We start from the raw sequence: 12,588 nt of genomic DNA, 5'->3' as shown, positions 1-12,588 counted from the left end.
TCTCTGATGATTAATGATTTTGAGCATTTTTTTATATCTCTGTTGGCCATTTATATTTATCCTTTTAAGAAATAACCAGTCAGATCATTTTTCTATTTAAAATCTAGGCCTAGCGCAGTGGTTCACACCTGTAATCCCAGCACTTTGGGAGGCCAGGGCAGCAGATCACTTGAGGCCAGGAGTTCAAGACCAGCCTAGCCAACATGGTGAAACTCCATCTCTACTAAAAAAAAAAAAAAAAAAAATACAAAAATTAGCCTGGCATGGTGGCACATGCCTGTAATCCCAGCTATTCGGGAGGCTGAGGCAGGAGAATCTCTTGAACCTGGGAGACGGAGGCTACAGTCAGCCTAGATCACGCCACTGCACTCCAGCCTGGGCAAAAAAGTGAGATTCTGTCTCAAGGAAAATAAAATACCTGGTTATTTGTTTTCTTACTACTGAGTTGTCTGGATTCCTTAGGTATTTTGGATATTCACTTTTCACCAGATACATTGTTTGCAAATATTTTCTCCCATTCTGTAGGCTGTTTCTTTACTCTGTGGATTGATTCCTTGGCTGTGCAGAAACGTTTTAGCTTAATGTAATTCATTCATTTTTGCTTTATTGCCTGTACTTTTGGATTTACATGCAAAAATACCATTGCCAATGACATGGGGGTTTTTCCTTGTTTCCTTCTAGTAGTTTTACAGTTTCCAGTCTGCCATTTAAGTCCTTATTTTGCATTTATTTTTATGTATGGTGTAAAATAAAGTTCTGGTTTTATTCTTGTGCATATGAATATCCAGTTTTTCCCATGCCATTTATTGAAGAAATTGTTCTTTCCCCATGTGTGTTCTTGGCATCTTTGGTGAAAACCAATTAATTATAAATGTACGGAACAATTTCTGGGCTTTCTATTCTGTTCATTTGGTCTATGAGTCTGTTTTTATGACAGTACAATGTCAGAGCTAGTAATTTTGATGCTACACCCAAGTAACCAGGTATTATTTCTTCACCAGGTCATGTTATCTTTACGAGAAAAGTAGGAGGTTCATTGAAAAATATGCATAGACAAATATTTTCAAATAATTGACACTTTTTCTTAAACTTTCATCATTAAAACTAAATTATTTCGAATTCAATAAGCATTCTTTTAAAAATAGGTATGTTACTTAAATGATACTGTATTAAACTGAATATAAAAGTATTTAATATCATAGGGAAGACTACCAGATATTTGCACGAAAATAATTCAAAGAGAAAACCTCTTATTTCTTGAACTAGTTTCACATCAACAAAGTCATACTTTCACCTGGAGAGAGAAAGTAGAGTTAGTGCCTACATGTTGACAAACAATAATGCAACCCAAGTATTTCCAGTGTTTTGGGAAATGGTTTCTCCTCAGTCCATCTGCTATGAGTACAAGTCCTTTATTTGGGTACTTCTGACATTGAGTTTGGCTCAATGATTTCAATGAAAAGTTCATTCCACACCAGACCAAACCAGAAAATTTCACTAACTTACATTACCACTGGGCTTTTTCCCTTTTTTTCAGATTTCTAGAAGTGAGGGGTTGCCAGGATTGTATACTAGTGTCTGATAGGAGAAACTTAAGAATTTGAAGTTGTAATAGGCCTGATTCTGCTGGTCTACATCTCTCTGAATTTTATTTAAATTATATTTGCAGCATGAAAGGTGGTCTTTCTTACAAGTTGGATTTTATGAAATTAATTTTCTGCATGCAGTTGGATTTTATTTAGAGCAAATGGGTTGTTCTCAGATGTGTAAATACCACTACCTGTCACTTGGCACATTGCCCCATGATGAAAAGTTATGCACCTCTGAGACTTCAATCATTCTTTCAAGCCTAGAACATCATTTAGCTTATTCCAATAGAAATTTGCTAAATGCTAAGGTAGCATTTAGCACACTCTAAGATTTATACTCATCTGAAAATGACTCTATTATCTTATTGGTTCAAAACAATTATTGTTGTAAATTTTTTAAATGTGGAAGTTTTTATCAGGCAATATAATGCTTAAGAATTAAGACTGCTTGGCTCTTTTAGTTTCATTTGTGTAATGTTGCTTTTAGAATTTCATAGTTTAGACACATAACATTTTTCTAAGCAGAAATCAAACTGCCTTATATTACAAATAATAAAGTAGCTTCAGAAAATGACTTGCAGAACAGTAGGTGTCCACTACTATCTCTTCCTCTCTCTCTCTCTGTCGTTCTCTCTCTCTCTCTCTCTCTCTCACACACACACACACACAGAGTCCCCACATTGTTGTTTCACTGATTGCCTTTCTTTTCTTTTTAAAAATATTTCTTGTCTGTTTTCTCTAATAAAAATCTCTTGACCTCCAAATAGAATATTTCCTCCCGGTATGCAATCTTCCTACCATGACATTTATCATATTTCATAGTTTACTTAATTACATATCTGTGCCCACCAGACTCTATACAATTTGTAACAAGGACCATGCCTATATTGTTCCTGGTCATATCCCTAGAATTTTGCACAGTGTAAGGCATATGGTATAGTCTCAGCAAATATTTGTCGAATGAATTCAGGAATTAATATGATTTTAACTCAAGACTCAAATAATGATCCATGATTACCTAGCCTGAGCTTTTGAAAGTATATATTGTGTGAATACTTCTCAATATACTTTTATGTATGCAGTTTCCTGATTACCATCATATCCCACACAATGACATTATTTTTATTGTTTCCTTCTTCCTAACAGAATATTTTAATGAAAACTACTGAAAATAATTTCTTCTAAACAGAATAAAATATTAAATAAAAACTTTAAAAAATATATTAGATTTTGTTCTGTTTACCATGAAGAAAATCAGAAGAGTGTGTGAGTGTGTGTGTACATGTGTATGGGTATGTGTGTGTGTGTGTGTGTGTGTGTTCCTTAAGGTAGCTGATAAGGCACATTTCAAGGATGAGAAGGAATCCTGGATTATGTTAACCACCATAAATAATTGGAGGGCACACGTCTTGCTAACTATAACTATTCAGATGTCAATCAGAGGCTCATTAGCCTTACAAATATCAATCTCAAGTGCTCTCTGTACTATGTGTGTTCTCAGAAGACTAATGAGTTACACTAGACATATATAACAAAGCCCCTTATATGAATGCATTTTCCCACTACCTGGGCATCACACAAATGCTGTGATGAAAGTTAAGGCAAATGAAAAAGCACCACTGAAAAATCAAAGGTCAACTTTAAGTCACCTTAATATTACTGGGGAGAGAATGGGGGAGGAAATGATGAAGTGGTAAGGAAGTATGATTTCCTATAGCCAATTCCACATACATAAAATTAACAGAAAAACTATTCAGAACCCATTGGAGACAATTGTATTGGAGACAATACAAAATAGGAAGCTTACATCTTTAAATATACTAAACATACATACTTTTTCATGTAAACAGTGGCTGATCCGGAATTGTAGTTATTAATTATGCCGACATTTTGTTTACAGAAAAAAAAAATTTCATCTTTGAAATGCTAACCTTAAACTAATGTTAAAATTATACAAAGCATCTGTAACAGAAAAACAGCCACAATATGAGCCAAACAAGCAAATGCTTGACCATAAATACATGGATAATTGTTTCTAGTCCCATCATTTACTACCATTTTGGCCTTAATTTTTCTAAGCCTCAGTTGTCTGATAATGCAAAATAGTCCCACCTGAGTAGGTTTCTAGTGAGGATTAATAAGATAAAGCCCTTAATACAGTTTGTGCTACAAAGTAGGCATCCAATAACAAGTATTATTGTTTACTTGATTTCGAACATGAGAAGACTCAAATACACATATATTGCCAATTATGCTAGAACATAATTTTTAAACTAGTAAATTAATTTTTTAAGCCATTCCTGGTTTTTTAAATGCAATTTTTTCCTCAGTAACAGATAAATAAGCAAGGATAATTTAATGACAGTTCCAGCATTGTTTGTTCATTTTTTTGTTTCCCCTGAGTCCCTATCATTGCCTGTTTTATTTTCCATTGCTTAACAGATTGGAAGTGAAAAAACATAAGCAAAGAAATACAGCTAAAAAAATAGTCCCCATGTTGATTGAAGTTATTTCAAGAGGATTTCAACAAATTCCCTCTTCATCAACCCAGATTAGTTGGAAAGCCTTTGGTATTTGTCATTCTTCACAGATCCTAATGAACAACTTACTTTGGCAATATGAACTATCCCAATCCAGCTATCTCATCTGGACGTTTTTCCTATTAGCTAACTTCCTCTGGCTCAAAAGATAGCAGTACAAAGATCTGAAAAAACAAAAGGACAAAAAGTGCGTTCTAGACATCATCCCACTTTCTCCAATACCCAGGCACTCATCTTTCCTGTGCCCAGTTTCTTTTGGCTAAGTGAAAGTTAAATGACTAAATATGGGAGAGTGGCAACTTGGATTGCCGGAACAATTTTCAACATTAAGATTGTGGATTGTCCTTAACTTGCATATTGCTGCGGACTTGACATAGTTTCATTGTTTTATGACTCAGAATTACCTACAGAAACAGAACCAATAAGAGATGATAGATATTTACATAGATAGATAGATAGATAGATAGATAGATAGATAGATAGATTAGATAGAATTGGCTCCCATGATTATGGAGGCTGAGAAGTCACAATATAGGCCATTTGCACTCTGGAGAAACAGGGAATTCAATGATATAACTCTCAATCTAAAGCCAAAGGCCTAAGAACCTGGAAGTTATTGGTGCAAACCCCGGAGTTCAAGTGCCAGAGAACATAGTAGTTCCAATGTCCAAAGGCAGAAAAGAAAGTTGTCCCAGCTCCCAAGAGGAGAAAAGGAATTCGCCTTTGCTCTGTCTTTTTATTCTATCCAGGCCCTTAGTTAATTGGCTAGTGCCCACCTACATTGGTGAGGGTGAAACTTTCTTAGTAGACTGATTCAAATGTCAGTCTATTAAAGACTATTATTTCAGGCACAGCCAGAAATAAAGATTTACCAGCTATGTGACTAGCTAGTCAAGCTGAAACCTAAAATTAACCATCACAGGTACCATTTATTAAGGCAAAATATAAGGAAATAAATTAATTATGAAGAAGCCATTTTATTTTCTAAACTAAAATAGATATCAGGGCAAATGAAAAGTAAGTATAAGATTTGGTGTCTTCCCCAAAATAACACATTACATAAATAGATCTATATTTTAAAAGCACATAAAGGAGTCACAAAGTATAAAACAACAATCCAAAAGGTACCAAAGGGAAGACCATGTAACACAGGGAAATTAGAGTAAGAAGAAACGAAAGGCCGGGCGCTATGGCTCACGCCTGTAATTCCAGCACTTTGGGAGGCCGAGGTGGGCAAATCACGAGGTCGGGAGATCGAGACCATCCTGGCTAACACGGTGAAACCTCGTCTCTACTAAAAATACAAAAAAATTAGCCGGGCGTGGTGGTGGGCATCTGTAGTCCCAGCTACTTGGAAGGCTGAGGCAAGCAGGAGAATGGCGTCAACCAGGGAGGCAGAGCTTGCAGTGAGCCGAGTTTGCACCACTGCATTCCAGCCTGGGCCACAGAGCGAGACTCCGTCTCAAAAAAAAAAAAAAAAAAAAAAAGAAGAAACTGAAACAAACAAACAAAAAAAGAAAAGCAAATACACTAAGAATACAGAATATTTCCACTTTCTATGAGTTTTCCTAGGTGACATTTAAAAACAAGCATAAATAAATGAAAGGAAGAAATCATGCTGAGATAAACAAGCAGAGTTGCCCTGTATGGAGATGAATATATGATAGCAGATAACACTAAACATGTAAGAAAGTGTCTATACACTTAAAACACAGGGCTTTTTTTTTTTTTTTTTTCCTATAGTTTTTCTAGGAGATAAGAGCTGAAGTCTTTATGTGCTAGTCAGAAAATGTTTTACCTCATCCATTTTTCTTTGTATGGATAGATGCAGAGAGCAGCAAAAGTGGACTGAGCAGCTTTTCTTGAGCCTAATATATTTTCGTATTTCTTTTTTAAGAACTGCAAATGACCTGTGAAAAGGGAGGATATACAGACAACCTTATTTTCAAAAAAAATTATCCATAGAGCATTTTGTAATTTGTCAACAGCTCTGTACTCTTGGGGATGATCAGCTCCAAAATTTTCTGGAACACTTCCATATCTCAGACAGGTAGAGCAAAACAGGAGCTGTTCTTTTAAAACCAGTGGTTTTGACTATTGTCTAAAAATAAAAATAAAAAATAGGAACTCCTTCATGAAAGATAATGGAAACTAATTAAAAAGAATAAATGTTGTATACTTGCCTAGGTAATAATGACTTTTATGCCTTTACATCCTCTTATCAGTCGAAATGAACCTATATAGAAAAACTTCTGTATTTGCACCATAAACAAAGCACAGACAGGATTATAGAAATAGAAACCTCTTTTGTTTTTTCCATTTTTGTAAAAGTAAAGGAAAGCAAGTTTTGTTGTTTACAGTGCAATTACTGTGAGGTGACAGTTACTTATGTGTTAATCAATAAGGCAATACTCATTTCTCTCTAGGATTTCATGTTTGGAGATGACCTGAGTTAAACAGGACTGGTCCTTAACTCAAAATCAAATTTGGTTTATAAATAAAATTTATCTCATACCTTCTAAAAGTGTGAGCTGGTCAGTCATATCATTCAATTCCTCATCTACCCTCATGAGAGTACCTGGTTACAACAGGCAGTCAGAATGGATTAGTAATTTGAAGCATAACTAATTTTTAAAAGAGACATTAAAGCTTCTCCTCAGTGGAATGTTGACTGTCGTAACAATTGAAAATGGGTCATTTACAACTAAACACATGAAACCATTTCTACAGTTAAAGCATTGTCATTTGTATAATACCTGAAATAACTAACACAAACATTTTGAAGTCTTTATGTAAATTAAAATTTTATGACATTAAAACAAATGTGAATTTTGTTTCTGGAAGTGTGTGCTTTTGAATAAGCATTTGCTAAACAAGGTGTGAAATGTTTTGCGTGTACTTTCTTATGTAATCCTCAAATATGCTCTATACAGTACCTCACAGAGGAAAAAATCGCAAAACATTTTACATATTTGAAGTTGTCTGCATCTGAGCTTTTGGTATGTCATCAGAATATTCTGTAGCAAACTCATTTGTTAGTAAGTATAGTAATACTGTTTCAGATTACTTATGTTATATGAGATTTATGCTTTAGATTGAATGCATACATATATTTGAAGAGAATTGTTTGAGTATGCTGTACATGTATTTGAAGATATTACATTGTCCAAGTGCATCAAACTACCAGTATGTTATAAAAACATTAAGCTGCAAAACATTAAAAAACCTTATTCAATGTTTTATATTATTAACTTTCTATGGCTTAATTTTTTAAATATTTCAGTTTTCAATATAGACTACTGTGTAGTCTAAATATTCTGTCATGGGATAACCTAAGGCATAGTTTTAAAACTTGAGCCTTTGTGAAACTGTTTTTTGATGTTCTTAATAGCTGTCTTCCAAATAAATTTATAAAACAAATCTATTTTTAAGAAGGTATCTGCCTATAGTGTAAATGATTAACCACTATTGTGCAAATATATTTCAAAGCACCCCAAGACGCTGGATGTACAAGCATCAATGAAATAATCACAATGTTAATAAAATACAAATATAAAATACAATATGCACTCCAAGTTTAAATACACTGGTTAATTTAGTTCACCTATCTTGCAAAGTTAGGTTACCATAATTATTATAATTGATCACCACACACAATTTTTATGACATTTAAAAATCTATGCAATGGCTCAGTGACTTAGAATATGCACTTTTAAATACAGGACTAGGACATTCTCAATATGGCCCTGTAGGACAGATTAACATTGGCATGTAAGATTTCCTTTGTGCACCCATAGAGATGAACCAAGATCAATCATCAAATCAACAGTCAGAAACAGCCCCGGGCTACAGAAACACATTTTTTAAAAGGTCCCCTCTCATACCCTAACTCCCCACTGCAACCAGCCTGGATTCAGTAGAAATCTGACAATTCTGAAATATTAAAAATAAAGATACTAGCAAAATTGAACTTGAAATATCTTTTTTAAATATCCCCTTAACTGAATACTATGACCCAGAGCTTTACCTTTGAATCAAAAGATTGGTTTGTGGAGATGCCAGAAAAAAATAAAAATGTGGTAAATCTGTATTTACAACAGAATATACATACAATTTATGTGCACTTAGAACAGAAATGCATATTAATTAGATTGAGTGGCATATTTATGAGCTTTAGTAATAGGCTGAAATAAGTTGACCATCAAATGAGAAATCAAAAGATTATCATAAAAAATAAATTTGCATGACAGATAAAAGTTATTCTTACATTCATGTGGACAAATTGTCTTTTAGCCAAAGCAGCTATAACTTGCAGCTGATATATGAAATCAAAATTGTTCAGTACATCCCCCAATATCTTGCCATATTAATTAGAAAGCTTTCTACACTATTACAATTTAGCCATGAAACATGGCATCAAAACTTCAGATTAACTGCTAACTGGTGATTTACATGATAAAAGTCATATTTGCAGTTGGAAAAAAGAAAATGGCCAAGGAAAATTGTGAACTGCAAATGCAGTAAAATCAAACCTGTATAAGGTCTTCAAGAAGTAGACAGTGATTTTGAATTGCTTATGCTTAAGAAATGCAATAATTTTACTTTAGAATAAATGTTTGCCCATAGTTAGATATGACATATTTTACCAACCTATAACCCCCCTTTTTTTTTCTTTAAGAGATAGAATCTCACTCTGTCGCCCAGGCTGGAGTGCAGAGGTGCAATCTCGGCTTACTGCAACCTCCGCCTCTGGCGTTCAAGCGATTCTCCTGCCTCAGCCTCCCAGGTAGCTGGGATTACAGACATGCACCACCATGCCTGGCTAATTTTGTATTTTTAGTATAGGCGGGGTTTCTCCATGTTGGTCAGGTGGGTCTCGAACTCCCGACCTCAGGTGATCCTCCCACCTCGGTCTCCCAAAGTGCTGGGATTACAGGCATGAGCCACCATGCCCAGCCTCCTATAAACTTTTTAGTAGCCCTACACATGCTGACATTTTGCTACAGAATGAAGTTTTGAGTAAATATTATCAATGACACAATTAAACAACTAATGATACATAATAGTGTTTTAGATAGAAAAGGATTAGGTTTAACCACATGCAACAAAAACATCAAAACAACGGTAGCTTAAATAAAGTCAATTGTTCCCCCATAAAGCAAAGACCTCTTGTGTTTTTGCTTTATCATCTTGATTGCATGGATTTCTTTTCAAAGGGTACAATATAGTCCAGGAAACTTGCAGTTCACATAATCATACGCATATTACACATAGCAAGAATTCAGAAGAAAGAAAATTATCAATCTCACTGAAAGGCAGCTCCTATGTCTTTCTCAAAATGCTCCACGACACTTTCATTTGCATCTCACTGGCTAGAATTTGGTCACAGGTCACTCCTAGCTACAGGAAATGTTAGAAATGTGGTCATTGCTGCCTAAATAAAAATAGAAGTTACATTAAGCAAGTAGAGGATTGATATTAAGTGAAAAATTATAGTTTGCTAGAAATAGTATTTTGGGTCACAGAGGCTCCTGGTTTTTTTGGTTTGTTTTTTGTTTGTTTGTTTTTCTTATTCCATCATATCCTAACTTCTTTAAAATAAACAAGTCCTTAGATGAGTGACATAGCAGTGCACATAATGTGTAAGAAACCTAGAGAAAGTTCTGTAAGGACAGCAGATACTGCTATATTGGTTTTAGCCAATCTAGACACTAAAATTATGATGCTACTTTACAGTAGCATATACTGTGGCAAATTACCTATGTAAAAAATTATTTAAACTACTGATTCTTTTATGTGCAGACTTTAGAAATATTAAAATTTATTCTGTTGAGCATTATTAAACCTTCTGTGTGTTGAAGGCCTAGTCCCATAAACTATGAGCAACATCTGAAAACACCCTGATGATAACCAGAGTGGCTGGAGAAATGCTCTCTGCATTGTCACTGCTGGCATCTATTTGATTTCTTTTCCCCTCCATGATGTATACTAGAACTTCAGATTGTTCTTTTAAGACCCTTATCACTAAATCCTACTCACTTGCTTATGTTTATGCTTCAATAGAGTCATTATATATTGAGGCTTCTCTTGTTGCTTTGAGATTATTGTCTTTACTCTGTTTCCCCAACTTTGAATTATCCAGGCAAACTCAAAATGCAATCACAATGTAGTTTATAAGATGGCAGCAGAGGGAGATTTGATATAAACAGATAAGCTAACATAAGTATGAAGGCAAAGGTAAAGATTTTAGAGATGTAGCCACAAGTCACAGAATGCCAGTAGCCACTGGAAGCTAGAAGAAACTAGGGACAAATTTTTCTCTAGAGGTTTCAGATGGAGTATGGCCCTTTGACACCGTGATTTTGGCTCAGTGATACAGATTTCACACTCTAGCTTTCAGAAAAGAGAATAAACTCCTGTTATCTTAAACCACCCAGATTGTGGTAATCTGTTACAGTTTCCACAGGAAACTAATACAATAATTTTATACAAATAAAAATATGTTGAGTCTTAATTATTGCCTTTATTTTTTAACATAGATTATTTTTTTTCCTGCTTACCTGCACAACTAAAATTCTACTCATAATTGACTTCCAAAAACTGATAGCAAGATGACTTCTTGTAACCACTACACACTGAGAGGAGCTGTTAGAGGTTATCGATGACCTATACGATATATCAGGCTGTATACGTGACACTGGATACAAAACAGTAAACTAGAAGTTGCAGGCCCTTTCTGCAAAGATTTTACAGTCTGTTGGAACACAGTAACAGGTAAAACAATAAATGTTTAACTATGTTATGACTCAATGTGGACTAGCAATAGAAGGACTCGTTTTAGATTGGGTGGTCAGATGCAACTGTCATGAATAGATTATAACATTTAATTTGAAACCTAAGGAATGTCAATGCCGCAATGATATTATAAGTAAAAATTAACATGTAATTTTACTCTGGGTTTCAATACAATAGTGGCTTATAAAATCAATTAAGTGAATCATGACTAGTCATTAAAAATTTAAAAAATATTCAGAGATATCACATATGGTAAGGATAAGAATCAGCATTGTTTTGTAAACTCTAGTTTTAGTTTTTACACACACACACACATATGCACCCACACATGTTGCGTCATGGTGTACAGTTTATTTCTTATTGTGAACTATGGCCACAAAAGCTGAAAAGACAATATTCCAGGTAAAGGACACAGTAGGTACATAGGTCTTAAAGAAAAACAAAAGTTTGAACTATCTAAGGAACTAAAGCACCTCAGTGGACCCTACCTTAGTGAACACTGGGTGGAACAGTGGTGGCGTGGGGCAGGCATGTGGAGGAAGGAGTTAGGCATGAGGATGGTAAAGTCAGCAGGGCCTGCTCATGCATGCTGTTAATTAGAGGCCCTGCCTTCTATTTACACATTTACTCAGTTGTGTGAAAAACATATTGGAAAAATCAAGAGTAGAAGCAAGAATGCCACTCCGCAAGATACAACAGTGTTATAGGCAGGAGATATTGGTGATTTATACACAGGTGACTGTGATGGTAGAAAGAAGATTCTATTGGGAAAAGGTTGAAAAGTATGTACTACAGTAATGCCAAAAATATAATGTTTGCGTACTTTGGATTTGGTTTTCTTTTTACCTTTCTTCATATCTTGTATCTGGATAGCACTCATCATATATCCATAGAATTGGAAGAAGATATGTTATTGTATTTAAATTAAATGTATTTTATTTTCTTGCCTTAATCTGATCTACATTTTTCCTTTACTTGTCTCCTTTATATTTCTTCAATTCCTTTTGTGATTTTCTGAAAAACAAGGACTACAACGTATTTGAAATTGATAAAAATCAAAATGAAAATGAAGGAAAATTAAAATAAATTATTTTTCCTTCTAAAGATGGCCATGCAACATATTATCCAGTTTCAGAATCTTACCTACCTTCAGCTGACAACTTGAGGCTGTGGTCAGTCAGCTGATTCCAGGACCAATGATGCTCCTAGAGGTACATCACTCAGTCTACACATTTCTGTTTTGAAAATACACAATAGGTTAGTGACCGTAAATATTTTGTTGGTAGTTTCCTTACTTTTGCTATTTGTTTTTATTTCCATTTGAACATATTTTCTGCCTTTCCCCCTAAGCATAGCAGGCATAACCTCCTCTAGAAATGTAAAGAATCAGAGGTAGAATGGGGTTCTGAGGTAACTCATACTCTATATCAATGTATTTTAGTGCTGTTTTAGTGACTTTTCCAGACCAGTAAGCTTTTGTGTTTTGTTTTGGTTTGTCTCTCCCTCTCTCTTAATTCTACCATATCTCATATGCAGAAATAAGGTGCAGAGAAAACTGCTAGGAGAATTTGGCATGTGAAAATCAATTTACATTCTTTTCCCATCTGAGCTGCTTCCTCTTTGGGTCATTCATAAGGTGCCTGTGGGTAGAGATACTTTATTTA

The 12,588-nt window shown here is 34.7% G+C and overlaps 1 long non-coding RNA gene across 3 annotated transcripts in view; it reads right to left on the bottom strand.

The window, feature by feature from the left end:
- Window positions 1-12,351, bottom strand: part of LOC110743998 — a 55,912-nt gene extending 43,561 nt beyond the window's left edge. Inside the window, exons 1-4 of one of the 3 annotated variants that reach the window (XR_004185904.1) lie at window positions 12,072-12,351; window positions 6,645-6,707; window positions 5,928-6,039; window positions 349-4,293 (exon numbers count right to left, since the gene is read on the bottom strand). This is a non-coding gene — a long non-coding RNA (uncharacterized LOC110743998). Of the gene's footprint in view, window positions 1-348; window positions 4,294-5,927; window positions 6,708-12,071 lie in introns of those variants that run through there. The other 2 variants (XR_002523937.2, XR_002523936.2) reach the window with 2 other exon arrangements.
- Window positions 12,352-12,588: the final 237 nt, after the last annotated feature.

Source organism: Papio anubis, chromosome 8 (genome assembly GCF_008728515.1).
Source record: "Papio anubis isolate 15944 chromosome 8, Panubis1.0, whole genome shotgun sequence".
NCBI lineage: Eukaryota > Metazoa > Chordata > Mammalia > Primates > Cercopithecidae > Papio > Papio anubis.
Note: the sequence above shows the minus strand (reverse complement) of the source record. Positions and strands in the feature narration are given on the sequence as shown.